Source organism: Stegodyphus dumicola, chromosome X1 (assembly GCF_044657685.1).
Source record: "Stegodyphus dumicola isolate Sdum_Otavi_A_Nest chromosome X1, ASM4465768v1".
Taxonomy (NCBI): Eukaryota; Metazoa; Arthropoda; class Arachnida; order Araneae; family Eresidae; genus Stegodyphus; species Stegodyphus dumicola.
Window position 1 is genome coordinate 54,003,294 of NC_140780.1, and position 15,194 is coordinate 54,018,487.

Genomic DNA, 15,194 nt, shown 5'->3' on the forward strand with positions numbered 1-15,194 from the left:
CTTATTTTTTTAACATGTCTTATTTTATTTTATAGTTCTACAACATTTAAGTAAAAAGGACGTTTTGTTAATTCTATGAAGTTTTCTTTATGTTGCAAACAATAGCTGAGCTTGGTTGCATTAAGCATCAGGACAACAGGATTGGTAAAACTTCCTCGTCGTGAACATAATCCACCATGTACTTGGTGAATTAAACTTACCTCATATTTTAAATTTCAAAATCTTAAAATACGGAAGTTAAAATATAAGGAAAAGAATAAACATGTCATAATTGAATTTCTAGACGTGTTACTGAATAACGTAATATTGACTCTTTCCTGATATGTTTACGTAAGCTGACTGAAATGTTACAATAAGCTTAATTGTTAATGTTAAATAAGTATTGCTAGTATTAAGCTGATGTTATTCGTTTTAATTTAGTTCATTTTTAATTTACTTGATACTGTTCAGTTTGTAATTCAAGAAAACTGAGAAGAAATTAAGCTTTTCTCAGTGCTACATCTATTATTAATAACATTCAGGCATATATTCAGGCATATTCAGTTATATGGCGTATATATATATATATATATATTGTAGGGCGTATATATATATATATATATATTGTATATATATATATATATATATATATATTGTAGGGCGTATATATATATATATATATTGTAGGGCGTATATATATATATATTGTAGGGTTCCTCACTTTGAAATTCTAAGTTAATGTTGGAAGTGAAGAATCTTAAGAACTGATAAGCGAATAATCGCTTAAGTTCGGGTGACAAGAAACAACAAGATAGAAGGGGAACTAACCTTTTATTATTCCAATAGGATTTAACAAAACTCCGCCTGGGAGTGTACAAACAAAGCTTCTCACTTGGGCTTGAACTTAAGAGACTAAGAATTAAACTAAAACTAAGATTAACTAAAATATAGCCGAAGCTATCAAGGTTCAAATCGAGTTGGCCCTTAACTTATTTGACTACGAAGCTTAGCAAGGGCCTGAGCACGGCCGAGCGTAATAACAGCTTTGAGAGAGAGAGAGAGAGAGTGGCCAAAAAGGCAGACGCGCGTAAATCAGAAACTCTGATTCTCTCTGCTTCTGTAAGTAACTTCGTGGTTTAAATACCGCTCGTCCTCATTAAATATTCAGCAAGATTCCAAAACTACGGCCGGAAGTAGTAAGTTGAACTTAAGAATTTGGCAGGAAAGGAACTTTAATTTAAAATTTAACTGTTAATAAAATTAACATAATGCTTACAATATAATTACAAAACAATTCTTTTGAAAACAAAACACAAACATGCCTAGTATTTTCGCGCATTAAGCTGCAGAAAAATTATCGTTAAAGACATAAAGTTAAAAAATTTAGAACTAATATTTCACAAAGACCAGAAATTGAAATTCATAATTAATAATTTTCATAATTAAATTCATAATTAATAACTCATATAAATGCAACAAAGAATTTTAAAATGTTAAACCAAAACATTTCAAACGAGCAAAATCCCCTTTCAAAAAATTTATGAAATTTAATGAAAAATGAACAAAAACAGAAGAGGAGTTCCGTCAATTTCAATGTCACTTCATCAAGGAGAGTAACTTTGAAATTAATTGAAATCTCTCTTCTACAAAAATTCTTCTTTTATGTATCCAGAATTTAGCCGATTAACCATTTCAACGTATTTTAATTATAAATATAATAGTTCACCCGAAAATTCTGGCTCCTCCTCAAAGCAAGAAAAAGACAAAGTAAATTCTAATTAGAAAAATTTGAATGATCTTAAAAAAAAGAGAATTCTTTTTCTTTTTAAAAGAATTGAAAACGAAAGGGAAAAAGCAATAAATTTCAGGAAAAAATACAAAATCAAAATGCTTACCTTTAAACAGATAATCCAATGAATTAAGATTTAGTTGAAACAATCCCATTAAGAACACACAAAAAGTAACTAAGAACTTCAATCACTCTCATTAGACTCCATTCTAAGTACATGAGAGTCGAAACAGAAGAGAAATCTAAATAGATGAGAGTCGAAAAACAGTTTTCTGGTCTTTGTGAACTATTAGTTCTAAATTTCTTACTTTATGTCAATATATACATATATACATATATAATCATTTTTCCTAAGAATGTCCTTCACATAACTATCCCTCTCCTTAGGAAAATAACATTTGTGAGGTAAAGCACAAGTCTGTATTGTATCAATATTTGCTTTGAAAAGGAGAAAACGATTTTAAATGATTTATGTTTGATTTCATAAAAGAAAAAATTCGTGATTACTAATTTCATTATTGTTGCAACGGTTTAAAAATCTGTGGAAATATACTGCTTGCCATTAAAATTGCAACACCAGGAAGGAATAATCTGACGAACGTCAAAAAGCATATGAAAGGAAGAAGAGGTTGGGATATGCAAATGATTAGTATTTCAGCCCAGTTAGACGACGCAAGAGGGAGAAGCGACATCTGGAGATCTACATAAAATAAATGTTGTGTAGTAGATTTCTCATTCGGAAAGCTCTTTTTAAAGTAGAATTTTGCTCAGAATATCGTGTTATGTCACGAATAATAAGAAGAAATGCTTACCAGTATGTGTCGAAATGCGATACAGATAGAATTGCTGCCTATCGAGAGTATGGATTATGGTTCGTTCGTCGCAATGGTCGACATCCAACTACTGTCATGTGAATATGGAATCAATGGGTTGCTCAGGGTCATATTGAACGGCATGCAGAAGCTCAACGCCCTCCTATGCCTAACGTTTGAAAGGATAGACATATTGTGAGGTAAGCCCTGAAAAATCGTACAACCACATCACGGACCATTAGTCAGGAAAAGGACATGTTTGCAGCACGCCTGGAATCTGTTCGTACGGTCCGTCGACGTTTGCAGCAGCGTATACTAGCAACACAATGACCATTTCTTCAGATTCGTTTGACAATGCAGCATAGAGAGACGATGACTTTGGTGCGTCGAACGACAAAGCTGGGTACAGGAGTGGCACAACGCCATCTTTTCAGCCGAGTGCCGGTACCCTGTGAACCCTGTGAATTTAAATGTTGCAATTTTAATGGCCCTGTGTTGCAATTTTAATGGCCAGCAGTGTATAATATCATATACGGCAACACAAACATTCATTTAGTTAAGAAGAAATGTAGCTATTATAGGAAAACAGTATTTTAATGATAATTTGAAAGCAAAGCTGAAAACTTGTTTTCTTTTTTTTTCTTTTCTTTTTTTTTTTTTTTAAATTTTCAACGATGTGGCAACTAGCATTGCTTCGGGGATTAGCATCGAAATGTCCAGGAATTGAAAACCCGCGAAGGCATCTCTGAGTTTTTGAGTTTCGTGCTACATAATCCTATTAGACTCTAGTCATTGCAACTTAGAAAATGATTAAGTATTTATTGGAATAGGAAACAGGAAAAATCAGTGATGATCCCCGGGATTCGAACTTCCGGCCTTTCAGTGCTAGTTGGATGTGTTAGTAATTACATCAAGAAAGGAAAATTATTTACTATATAATAATATTTTAATATATGTATAGTTTTCTCAAACATTAGGCATAACAATATTGAGGAATCTACATACAGGGACATTTTCGTTTTGCTGATTCTTACTTGTACTCTTTTGAATAGACAAAAACAAAGCGTTTTAATATTCTTTGTTTTCTTCAACTTTTCGGGCATACAAGATATAAATTAGATGATTAATACTAGAATTTCAGTTTATTAAAAATCATGCGTGTAACTAACAAAACACCGAGAGATTTGAAATAAGGCAGTTTCATGTTTAGTTTTGGCATCTCCTAAGCTTCTATCAAATAAATGGACTTTAATAGTGCATTAAAATAGTGCTCAAATTGAATTAAAAGCAAAGAGTCATAGAATGGCAATCAGATTTGATTCTACTTCTCTCCGCCGATCCCAAGACAAGGAAATTTACTCATAATTTATCATAAAAAATAAGCCATGAAAACAAAAAAAAGCAGTTTAAAATTCTGAAAATGAGATGAAAATTTAAATCCATTACACGTTGCTGGTTTTCAGTTATTTCTGCATGAGAAAAATAATAAAAGCTTAGTAATGAATATGTAAAATTAAATAGTCAAAGAAATGTGCTTAGAATTAATTATGAAGAACGTGTATGCAGTCAAACAAGTGGTAAACCATCTTAAAAGCTGGCAAAAATGAGGACCGGTATTTAAAAATGAAAGAATTGTTGTACTTTTTATTATTTATCAAGAAACGTAAGATAAACAGAAGAACAAACAGAAGTCCTTAGGGAAATTAAGAATGTTTTTGCGATATTTCTGCTGTTATGAAGGAGATATAATTAACTATTATTTATAGAGAAGATCCATGAACAAATTCTATAAAATGGTGGACTGCTTAATGAAATAGATGTTTAATCATAGAAATGTTACTTTCCGAGCGCAGGTAAAATTATAGATCAACTATATTACGAAGAACTGCGTGTTGAAGCTTTGAAACAGACGATGTAATCTTTTAGCCGGGTACACATATTTATAGTCATAGACTGCGTATGCATATTTTTTAGTCTGAGATTGTTTAGTAGTCCGATGCTTTAATTTTAAAATTTCCAGTGGCAAACGCTTAAAATATCTTATGTAAGAGCGTTTTTTAAATCACGTAATACTTAATAATTTCAACATAAATAATTTCTTTTTTGCCAAATTTTTTATCCTGTAGTTCACAAAATTTAAATTTAAGCCAATTAGTAAATTCACTTACCAAGCTTTTAAAACAGTATAATTTGTTTCTCGTTAAGAAGCATTCAAGGGAATGTTCCCAAATTTAATACATATATAAGTCAATTTCTTCCTCTTTTCCTTTTGCCTTCGTTGGTGTAACTGAAAGCACGTCCAACGCGTAGTAGGGAGGTCCGGAATTCGAATCTCGGTAACGACATTGCTAATTTCTTCGATTTTCTTGCTTCGAAAAATTCTAAAATTGGCTGCGCAAGCGACACCCGAACTAAAGGAGGGTAGATGATAGTTTATCACCACTAGGATTTGACGATTGTGTTCCTTTTATCTCCTGTTGCCCTTTTAAAGGGGGAGTATATAAGGTATTTTCTCTCTCCTTTCCGCGTGCCTTCATGGTGTAACAGGAAGCACAACCGATGCATTATCGAGAGGTCCAGAGTTGGAATCCCGGTGAGGATATTTCACACGTTTCATGCCTCCTGGATCGAGGATAAACTAATGGCTGTAGATTCATTAACTGTAGCGTTTATGTGTAGACGCGCAGCAACAAAAATAGATTAAATCTTAAAATGTAAATGCTTAAATACTTTTATCAATCCTAGAAAATGAATATAAAATGATTTTTGTGTTTATAAATTTTGTGTTTTTCCATAACTTTCAAAATGAGGGCTTATTAATTTATTTTTTAGAAAGCTGTTAGTTCTTCAGAAATTTGCCTTCAAAAAAGTCATTCGTATTTTAAATTAGGCAGATGTACAGAGTTGAGAGGGAGTAAATCTCAGAGCGCTTATAATTGATTGTATTAAAACACCGTGAGTCTAAAAACTCACAGAAAGTATCTTATAAATCATGCATGCCTCCCTTTTAGATTTAAAAAGAATTAAACACTTTGTTCCTTAAGTCCAGATCTAATTTGCACGCATTTAAATCGTATAGTGATAGATGTATTTTAGATGAAAGAGGGCAACACAACTCCTAAATAATCTATAAAGAAGTTTAGGTAAACCAGGATAAAATTTCTCATACGAAGTTATAATGAATTAAGTATCCTTAACGTATTCTCAGTGACAACTAAGGTAATATTTAATTGTGTTATTCTACAAAAACATCTTTCCACATAAGAAGATAGCTCTCAAGTAATCAAATAAACCAAACCAAATCAATTAATTGTGTTTTCAGCTGGTTATTGGAACTCAGGTATGTCACTGGAGGCAGGCATCAGTTTAGTGAACAATTAGATGCCTGCGTTGACGAGAGAGTCACTGCTACGAAATGAAACTCACCATATGTTGATACCAGCTTAACTCAAGTGTAAAATTTGATCCGATTATACTATGAAATAATCACTAAAATGAGCACAGTAAAAGACAAGTTTTTAAGAATGAAATCAATGAAACGTTTTAAGGAGGTTAACATAAATGGTAACGCTTTTCAGAGAAGCAATGGAAGAATAAAGATATTTCTAAAAATGTTTTAAATTAAAAAATGGTCAGTGGGGAAAGAAATTACTATATTGGAGCATGTACAGTTTACTTTCTGCATTACACAAAATAATATTTCAACAAATGCACATGCTTATAAGGAGTGCAAGGTCATTTCCAGAAAACAGCAGAGAATATAAAATAACGAAAGCTTTATGTACATATTTCACATTTTATATATAATTCTAAGGTTGATTACTCTAACTCGTTTAAAAGAAGACGACGAGTGATTTCATACTTCAAACATTGTTTTACCAGAAAAAATATAAAGCTTTCTCCCTCCTCTAACCATTAACTCGAAGGACAAAGTTGATCTAGAGGGAATGGAATACATTTTCTCTACGTTATAAGTATTTTTCTTTTACACATATATTACTCATTTAATTAATTAATAAATTTTTTGTGATGAGAAATAAGCTTCACTTTTCTTCCAAATCCATGAGAATGTCCAGAAAAGGAATCAAAATTTTGCTGATTTTGATAAATCCGAAGCCCTACTACTCTAAATGAGAAGAAAGAAATTTCTTCCAAATGTGAAGTAAATTACTAGAGACTGCAAAAGATCTAACGAAAATACATTATTCATCTCGAAACAATATCTTCTAAAGCAGCAGTTCTCAATCTTTTGACTAACGTGTGCCAACTAAACAAAAACTGAAAAACTTCAGTACCGTCACTACATTGTACAATGATTGTTTTTCAATTTCTTAATAGAAATATTTAAAAAAATTATATATTGCCATTTGCACAACCTATTGGATAGTTGTATTAAATATGCATACGTAAAATATTAGATAAAAATTGGTTACCATTTTAATTATCAAAATTTAAGTTATAATACTTTAATTCTAAAATTTAGTGTGAAATTCGGCCTGTTTAAGAAAGATCAAGTTCTTTGTGTATGGTCTTATTTTACTTAACTTTAACCGTAAATTAGGATCGACTTTTAATTTCGTTCTGTATTTATTTTTCAAATAAAACATGGAAGAAAATTCTTGTTCACACAAATACGCTGTGGAAAAAGGCAATAAAAATTAATAGCTTTATTTGAAACGTCATTCTTTTTTCGCTTCAGCCAAAAGTGTGTGTGTTACAAGTATATTATTTTTGGAATCTTCAATTAGAATGATCACAGGAAATTCCTATCAATTGTTCTTCTTCTTCACGAGATTTTTTAATTTGATAGTTAAAAATACTTTGTTTCTTTGCGTTCAACCATGTTTTCTCTTGCGTACCACCAGTGGTACATGTACTACAGGTTGAGAAGCGCTGCTCTAAAGCATACCTACAAAAGTTTCGGGCGTAAACACGGAATGAAACAATCGTGTAAAGATAATGATGCTTCTAGTAGACATAGAAATGACATTTTACTACCAATGCAGGTTTAAATGCCCATTATGAATGAAATTAAAGAGATAGGAGAGTAGACGCGCCCAGGAGCAATTCTTAAAACTGATATTTTATGGCAATGCAAGTACATTGCTCCCTTTGAAGTACATAAATAATGCATTCCCGAGGAGAAAATCTGAGTCAATCCTGACCACAGCTCTTAAAGCGATCAGAGTACATATTATTCAAAGTATGCGATCGTAGTCAGAACTATCACAGTAGATATTGTTCGTGCCCGAAAAGCTGCAAATGTTTGGTGATAATTGTTGATTTGAATGAATAGACTTTCAGTGATTGGGTGACGGCATATGTTTAGTAATTTGATGGTCAATCGCATGAACTGGTATGCGACGTTAACTAGTAGTCAGAGAAAACACTTTGTCTTCCCTTTATTCATTAGGGAATATTAACGTACTTACTTCCTCTCACTTCTGGAATTATGATAAAACGCAAATATAATTATTAAAGATAAAACACAAATGTAATGATTAAAGAAAATATTAAAGATAATATTAAAATTAAAACACAAATATAATGCTGAATAAATAAGAACTTTCACAAGTCTAGATAGAGAAAATAACTGCCAAAATTACTATCTTATTTGAGTTAAAATGCTAGTTGACTGGAATGTAGAGGTTCAAGAATCAATTTTTGAATCTGGAAGATTAATGCTATCCTATTAGAATGATTTTTGAAAACTAAATTTCATTGTTCTTATTCGTCGTCGAAACAGATAGTATTGTAAATTTCTTGTCATAGATTAATTTATAAAATTAAGATTATTTGCTATCATTTTTTTCAGTGTGCCACTTAATTACAGTAATATAAATCATATTAATTTCATACATGGTAAGTAAGTGATATTCAGATGAGAAGATACAGAATGAAAATAATGTTTACTCATTTGATACGTGGCGTATGAGCAATAACCGGTTAACAAGATGCAGAATAAAAAAGCAATTGCCCCCTTTATTTGTGACGTATACATCCAGCTGAAAAAAATTAGTAGGAAAATTATCGAAATTAATGGCTTACCTCACTTGAAATGTCATTTGACTCCACCAGGAGGGGATCTCTAGTAGGGAAGATTTCATGCAATTCCGAAAAATGTGGCTAGTTTTTAGGTTAAAAATAAGATTTTCAAAGGTTTCAAGCAGATTAGGGCAGGTAATACGAAATGAATGATAGACAAAAGTTAACAAGCAATAAATATTATTTTCTTGCGACCTGATTAATATGGAGCCTGGATTAAAGATAAAAATTCAAAATCTGAGCATAAAACTGGTTATGAAACCTAATGTAGAGTTATCCAAGCATTTATTTTTTAAAAAGAATATTTTCATTTGACAAGTGGGTGAATTCCTTAGCTAGAAAAACTATTTCCATTTAGGTCACTTCCTAAACATGGAATCATTGATTCTATTTGGTAGGTTAATGACGAATCGCATTCTTACCATTTTGGAAGAGGAATTGCTGCAGCCGGGGCTAAAGACTGAACAGCAGACAAGGCTGACATTGAGCCCTTCCAATGGCAATGCATATAGCCATGGTACATTATGGTCCAGACAAAACAGAATTGATTACAGCATCCGAAAAGTGGTTCACGTGCAATAGATTGGTGCCCAATTTTTTCAGTTATAAGAATGGCATGCTTAATGTATCTGTGAAGTTTGAGGCAGTCTATTATCAATAGAAAATCCCCACCTCTTCTTTGAATTGCACATGTTTTACAAACAAGTCAATCCATGGAGTGATAATTTAGCGAGTGGGAGAAGGTACGACTGCTAAGAAATTTGATTTGTTCATGACCAATAGAACTAGACTCATCAGGAAAAGTGATGCACGTGTCCCCTAGAGTAAAACTCAAATAATGTGCAAAACAAAAAATGCGTTTGAGGCAATGAGAGAAATACGTGCTAAATTTAAAATTAGAATAACTGCTTATTTGTAGCACTTTTAAAATATCCGTAGTCAATTGTTAGTCGCACGTTACATTTCTGAACATGATATCATGTAGTGGCGAATTCATGCCACTTTGTGTTCCATTGTACCCCTGTCACAAGAACTAAGACGACAATTTACCACTATGGTCAGCGTTGTCGTGTATTTTCAAGCAAATGCTCCTAAAGACATCTATTGCTTCTACAATTCCCATACAAAATGCTCGGGAATGTACGTTGAAACCGCATCGTCATTTGAGTATTTCTGCATCACCTCTGTCACTAATATTGTAAGGATTTTAAGTTTTATTAACGTTTATTTTATTTTAAAACTTTATAAGGCATTTTTCCCGTCTTCTTAGCATGCCTTCGTGGTGTAGTGGTCAGCACGCTCGACGCGTATTCGAGAGGTCCGTGGTTCGAGTCCCGGCGAGGGCATTGCTCATTTTTCGTCTCTCCTGCTTCCAGAATACCTAATGTCTCTACAGTGACGCCCGAAGTAAAAAGGGTGGTGGATGATGATTTGGTGATTTGGCGATTGGGTCATCTAAAAACCCCAGTCTCCCTTTAAAAGGGGGAGTGTATAAGGTATTTCTCCGTCCTTCTTAACGTACCTCCTGGTGTAGTCGTCTTTACGCTGGGCGCGTATTCCAGAGGTCCTTGGTTCGATTCCCGGCGACGTCATTGCTCATTTTTCACGTCTTCCTATTTCAAAAATAACCTAATGACTGTACAACTTTACTATCTTCTCTTATTTTCCATTTCCGGCCAGAATAAGCGCGAGAAGAATTGTTTATGATAATGAGGTGACAAACTGTGTAGGTGTTTAAAATGTAGATTTTAGCCAAGAGAAAAGAGACTACTCACTGCCTTACCACGCGTGTGCTTTTCAAGTCTGTTCATGTCTGTCTTTAAGGCCAGAACTTAGTTCCTCCCTGATATTTGAAGACGTACTGTAGTTTTTTGCATTTCGCTAACTACATACGTAGTGTAAAAAGACCAATCTTCTCGTTACTAATCTCTGTATGTTCAAATGCGCTGTAATATTTGCAGCTACGGACCGTCAAAGATGGTGTATTTGTGAAGACTATTGCTTGAGTAATAGAGCACGGGCATGTTCAATCATAGGAAAATTATAAATAGTGTTCTGGAATAAAAAATATATTGCACGATATTTGACAAATAGCTGGTAATCTTCTTGTGGTACAAATATTATCAGGACTGCTGTCCTTCTACTTGTCCCTTCGTATTTGTGTTGTATCTCCTCCCCACACATGAGCATAGTTTGAGTAAGCTCCCTACTCCCATTCAGGATTTCTAGATGTTCCCAAAGGCAAGTAGAAGGAACAGCAGTCCTGACAATATTTGTACCACAAAGAAGATTACCAGCTATTTGTCAAATATTGTGCAATATATTTTTTTATTCCACAACACTATTTATTATTTTCTTATGATCGAACATACCCGTGTTCTATTACTCAAGCAGTAGTCTTCACAAATGCACCATCTTTGACGGTCCGTAGCTGCAAATATTACAGGGCATTGGAACACATCGGAACTAAATGAGCACATTTTCTTCCCTCTTATAAAAATTTTATTAGAACAGTAAATTCTGCGTAAGCGCAAAGATCAGATGCCTACTTGGAGTTTCAGGAGATTTCAGGCCTATTTTCTTAGCTAGTACCACTTTTTATGAAGGATTACAAATTTTGCATAATTTCCTATCAGATATTGCAGAAAAGTTGCTCTTATTCTACTTGTAAGTTTATTTGTTTTATGCTAGGTCAATAAAAAAAACTTCGAACGTTAAGAATATTTGCACATCCTTGTAAATAACCTCAGTTTCCTAGATCTGTAGAACTTTTATTTTTTTACTTCAAAATTTTTATATCATGTCAGTATATCCTGCATTTACTCCACTTATCTTCTAATTACTGGTAGGAAAAATCACAGCTACGTGAAAGATTTGAATACTGAAGCTCGTATGAATGTTGAATAATGACAACAAATCCTGCATTTTGTTGCACATTGATTAAATACTCTGAATAATAAAATCTATAGAAAACATCAGTTTCATTCTCGTGAATAAAATAAATACTGACTGCCAAAACATTCAAGAAATATACCATAATAATAAATATTAACCATTTGTAAACGTAATTTTAAGTGTTTAAAGAACACATAAGCTGAAAATTAACAAAACAATATCGGAAATACATTGGCAGGTACCAAAAGCAAACAGAAAACATTTTTGAAATATCTCAAAGACTACCGAGAGAGCACTTTGAAAACGTTTGTCAAAACACAACAATATCGCAAATGCATAAATTTCGTGGGACATGAAATTATTTAAAAACCTTATATTGGAAATTTAATTGTGATAAATGAAAATAAATGTTAAAGGATTAAATGTGGATATTCATGCACATTTTAGCAAAGGAACAAATATATAAATTTTAGGAAACTTCAGGAAGCATTGTAAAATAATAGGTAGTCGGAGTAAAATACCTGAGCATTTTAGAGCAAAATTTTACAGCTAAAAAAACGAATAAATTTAAAGTAATGCCTTAATAATATTTCAGTTTGCTGTCAGAGATGCACAAAGTTATGAAACGGTTTGGGCACGTTGGAACACGCTTGCGAGTGCACAGATTTCCAGCCTTGTGACATACTGGTTGTTTTTACTTCTGGAAAAGAACAAAAACAGATTTGTTTGAGTGTCTGGCTATGGCTCCGCGATAAAGTGCGCACATCTTTTGGCTGGTTTGAATCCCGGCATTTTTAAATTCTATGGAAAATGGACTGTTATTAAAACAAATAATGCACTTATTTAAAAATGTATAAATATTGAATATAATGAAAAAATCTGAAACCTTTCAGATCTATATTACGCCCAAATGGGCATTATTATAATGTTTTGTGTTTTACCTTTATTTATTAAATATCATGTTCTTTGCACTTACGCCATAAAATTCAATTCAACAGCAGTATCACAAAATAATTTAAAAAGAGCATATTTTATCTTTAGAATTTCCGATACACATCTCGCGCGCTGAAGATAATTTTTTTCCCGTACAGTGTTGCCATTGCTCGCTTTGAAATCGTTGAGTTTGTTAATAAAAACTTCGTTAAAGTTTTACAAAATATGAAACAGATAATAAAACAAATTCCAAATTTGGACTTCCAGATGCTTATATTCGAACGGAAGACAATGTTATTCAAAATTTGATGTATCTAAATACCGTTGTTTTACACAGTTGCGAGAACATACATACATTCATGCATATTCTTCATTTATTAATTTCTTTAAATATAATGCAGGGATCTAATACTTGGTGGCAACAATTTGAAAAGTGAAACGCCGTTTAGAGTGAACCAACGCAAAATGACAAAACGAAATTAATAGCCCTTTTGGGAAATTTGCCCCTTTGGTCTAATAAATATTAAATATAAAATAATTAAATAACGAGAACCTGAATTAAAAGTAAGGAAGGATTAAATAATTAAAAAGTAAAGCCGTCTCAAAGACTTCGCTCAGTTCCGCTTCCCAATTTTGATGGAGAGCTCCATCGGTACAAGGTTCTCCCACCCCTCTTTCCCTACGACCAGCCTCTCTAGAGGACTTTCGGCTCGCCACATATTTAGAGTGCCTCCATGCCGCAAAAACATTTAAAAACATCCATGCCTTCTCCGGGATGCATATCCATGCCTTCTCCGGGATGCAGTTGTTTTATTTGTAATAAGAAGTTCGAAACCCTAGAATTCTGTTGCTCTGCTGCATTGCTAGCGAGTTACTTTACGTTTAAAAGTTTAAGTATTTATTCCTTTAATGCTTAGATTATATTTAATGCTTTTATTTTGCTTTGTTTTATATGCCACCTGGGTTTGCTAACTAATATTTTTTAAAATTCTGTATGCAACAAAGTCTAAGTATTTATCATGGCGAACACACATAACAACAGCTTCATCTTTTAATTAAAACCCATTTAAATATTGCTTGGAGCAATCCTTTAAATATCTATTGTCATTGTAATTTTGGAGTGTATCAAATTTGCAAGCGTCATATACGTGTCAGCATTTGTTAATGAAATTAAACCAGGCTGCTGATATGTAAATTATTAATTTTGATAATTTATTTTACAGCTTTCATAGATTTATATTTTCTTTAAAATATTCTGCATTCTAATGAACGTTTTTTGTTTACTAATGCTACCGATTTGAAAAGGTAAAAACACATACGACTTTAACTGCATATTAATTGTAAAAAAATTATTTATTTAGTTTTCGTAAAACTCTTGTTTGGACTGAGAACATAAACATTAAAAAACTAAAATTTAATGAAGAAACTTTTAAAGTCGCAAACAATTTCAGTAAAAATAGTTATTTAAAATTATTCCTAGGGCATCTACTTTGTTAATTAAAAAATATTTAATTTCATATTCATTTGAAAATTGTGTTGTGACTTATCTCACCTGTCTGACAGTCACATCAGAACAAGCCCACGAAATTCATCGTGGCAAGGGGAGCAAGAATGCGCCTGTCATTCGCAAGAGCCTTGTGCACCACGCAGGTGACAATACGACTTCGCTCAGTTCCGCTTCCCAATTTTGATGGAGAGCTCCATCGGTACAAGGTTCTCCCACCCCTCTTTCCCTACGACCAGCCTCTCTAGAGGACTTTCGGCTCGCCACATATTTAGAGTACCTCCATGCCGCAAAAACATTTAAAAACATCCATGCCTTCTCCGGGATGCATATTTCACAAGTGCACATCTGTGTAGCCACCGAGGGAGTGGCGTCTAGGATGGACCAATGAGGATCCGGTAATATTTCTGTCATGTCACATGACTTTTCGCGTGCTTTAAGATTTAAGCAAGATGGTTGAAAATATTCTGCAACGCAATTTTCTGTACAAAATAAACTTTTCATTGCGAAGTTAGATCAAATATAGGCAATTATGAAGATTTCACTACCTGGTTGAAATAAATACAAACACATGTTGGATACTTCGCAAAAATATCGATGTGAAATATTACTTAATAAATGGTAAATAAGATGAAGAAAGAAATATGTGATAAACATCTGAGCCCAAATGCAATCTTTACATAAAACTAGGCGCATGAGTAAAATATTTACATCAATTATATATGTAAGTAGAAGTCAGCACTTTTTATTGCAATCTATATGAAAAAGATGTGTTATAATAATAACCAATGCAGAATTTTATTCAATGCGAACTTTCACTAATTTACATTTGTATACATTTAGTGTGTTAAATTTCAGATTTAATAACTGCTCACTCTTAAATACACTACATACACAAGAAATACTCATCAAACATTTATCTTTTTCACAACGAATATATTCAATTTATTTACATATAATTTTTAATGTTAGCAATGGATCAATGGATTCTGATCCTTACACTTTAAAAATCAAAAGAATGCAAGCACTGAAATAAGAAGATTCATTGTAACCCTTTCAGTCATTCTCAGCTCAATTAAAAAAATATACACTTGAATTCTCTTAATCCACATAATATGCCTTGAACATCAATTCAAATATTAATGCGTGATAAAAATCACGAAAGTGAAATATCAGCGATTAATTAAAATCAGAAAACGAAAGCACTACAAGATTTCTACTATTACGCCATATATTT

General features: G+C 32.7%; 1 protein-coding gene and 1 non-coding gene across 2 annotated transcripts in view; both read left to right on the forward strand.

Annotated features, from left to right (window-relative positions):
- Tbh (Tyramine beta hydroxylase) overlaps positions 1–15,194 on the forward strand; it is a 179,272-nt gene that overhangs the window by 86,004 nt on the left and 78,074 nt on the right. The window lies entirely within an intron of this gene.
- TRNAT-CGU (transfer RNA threonine (anticodon CGU)) lies at positions 9,899–9,971 on the forward strand. Its single transcript has one exon. It is a non-coding gene; the product is annotated as a tRNA-Thr (tRNA).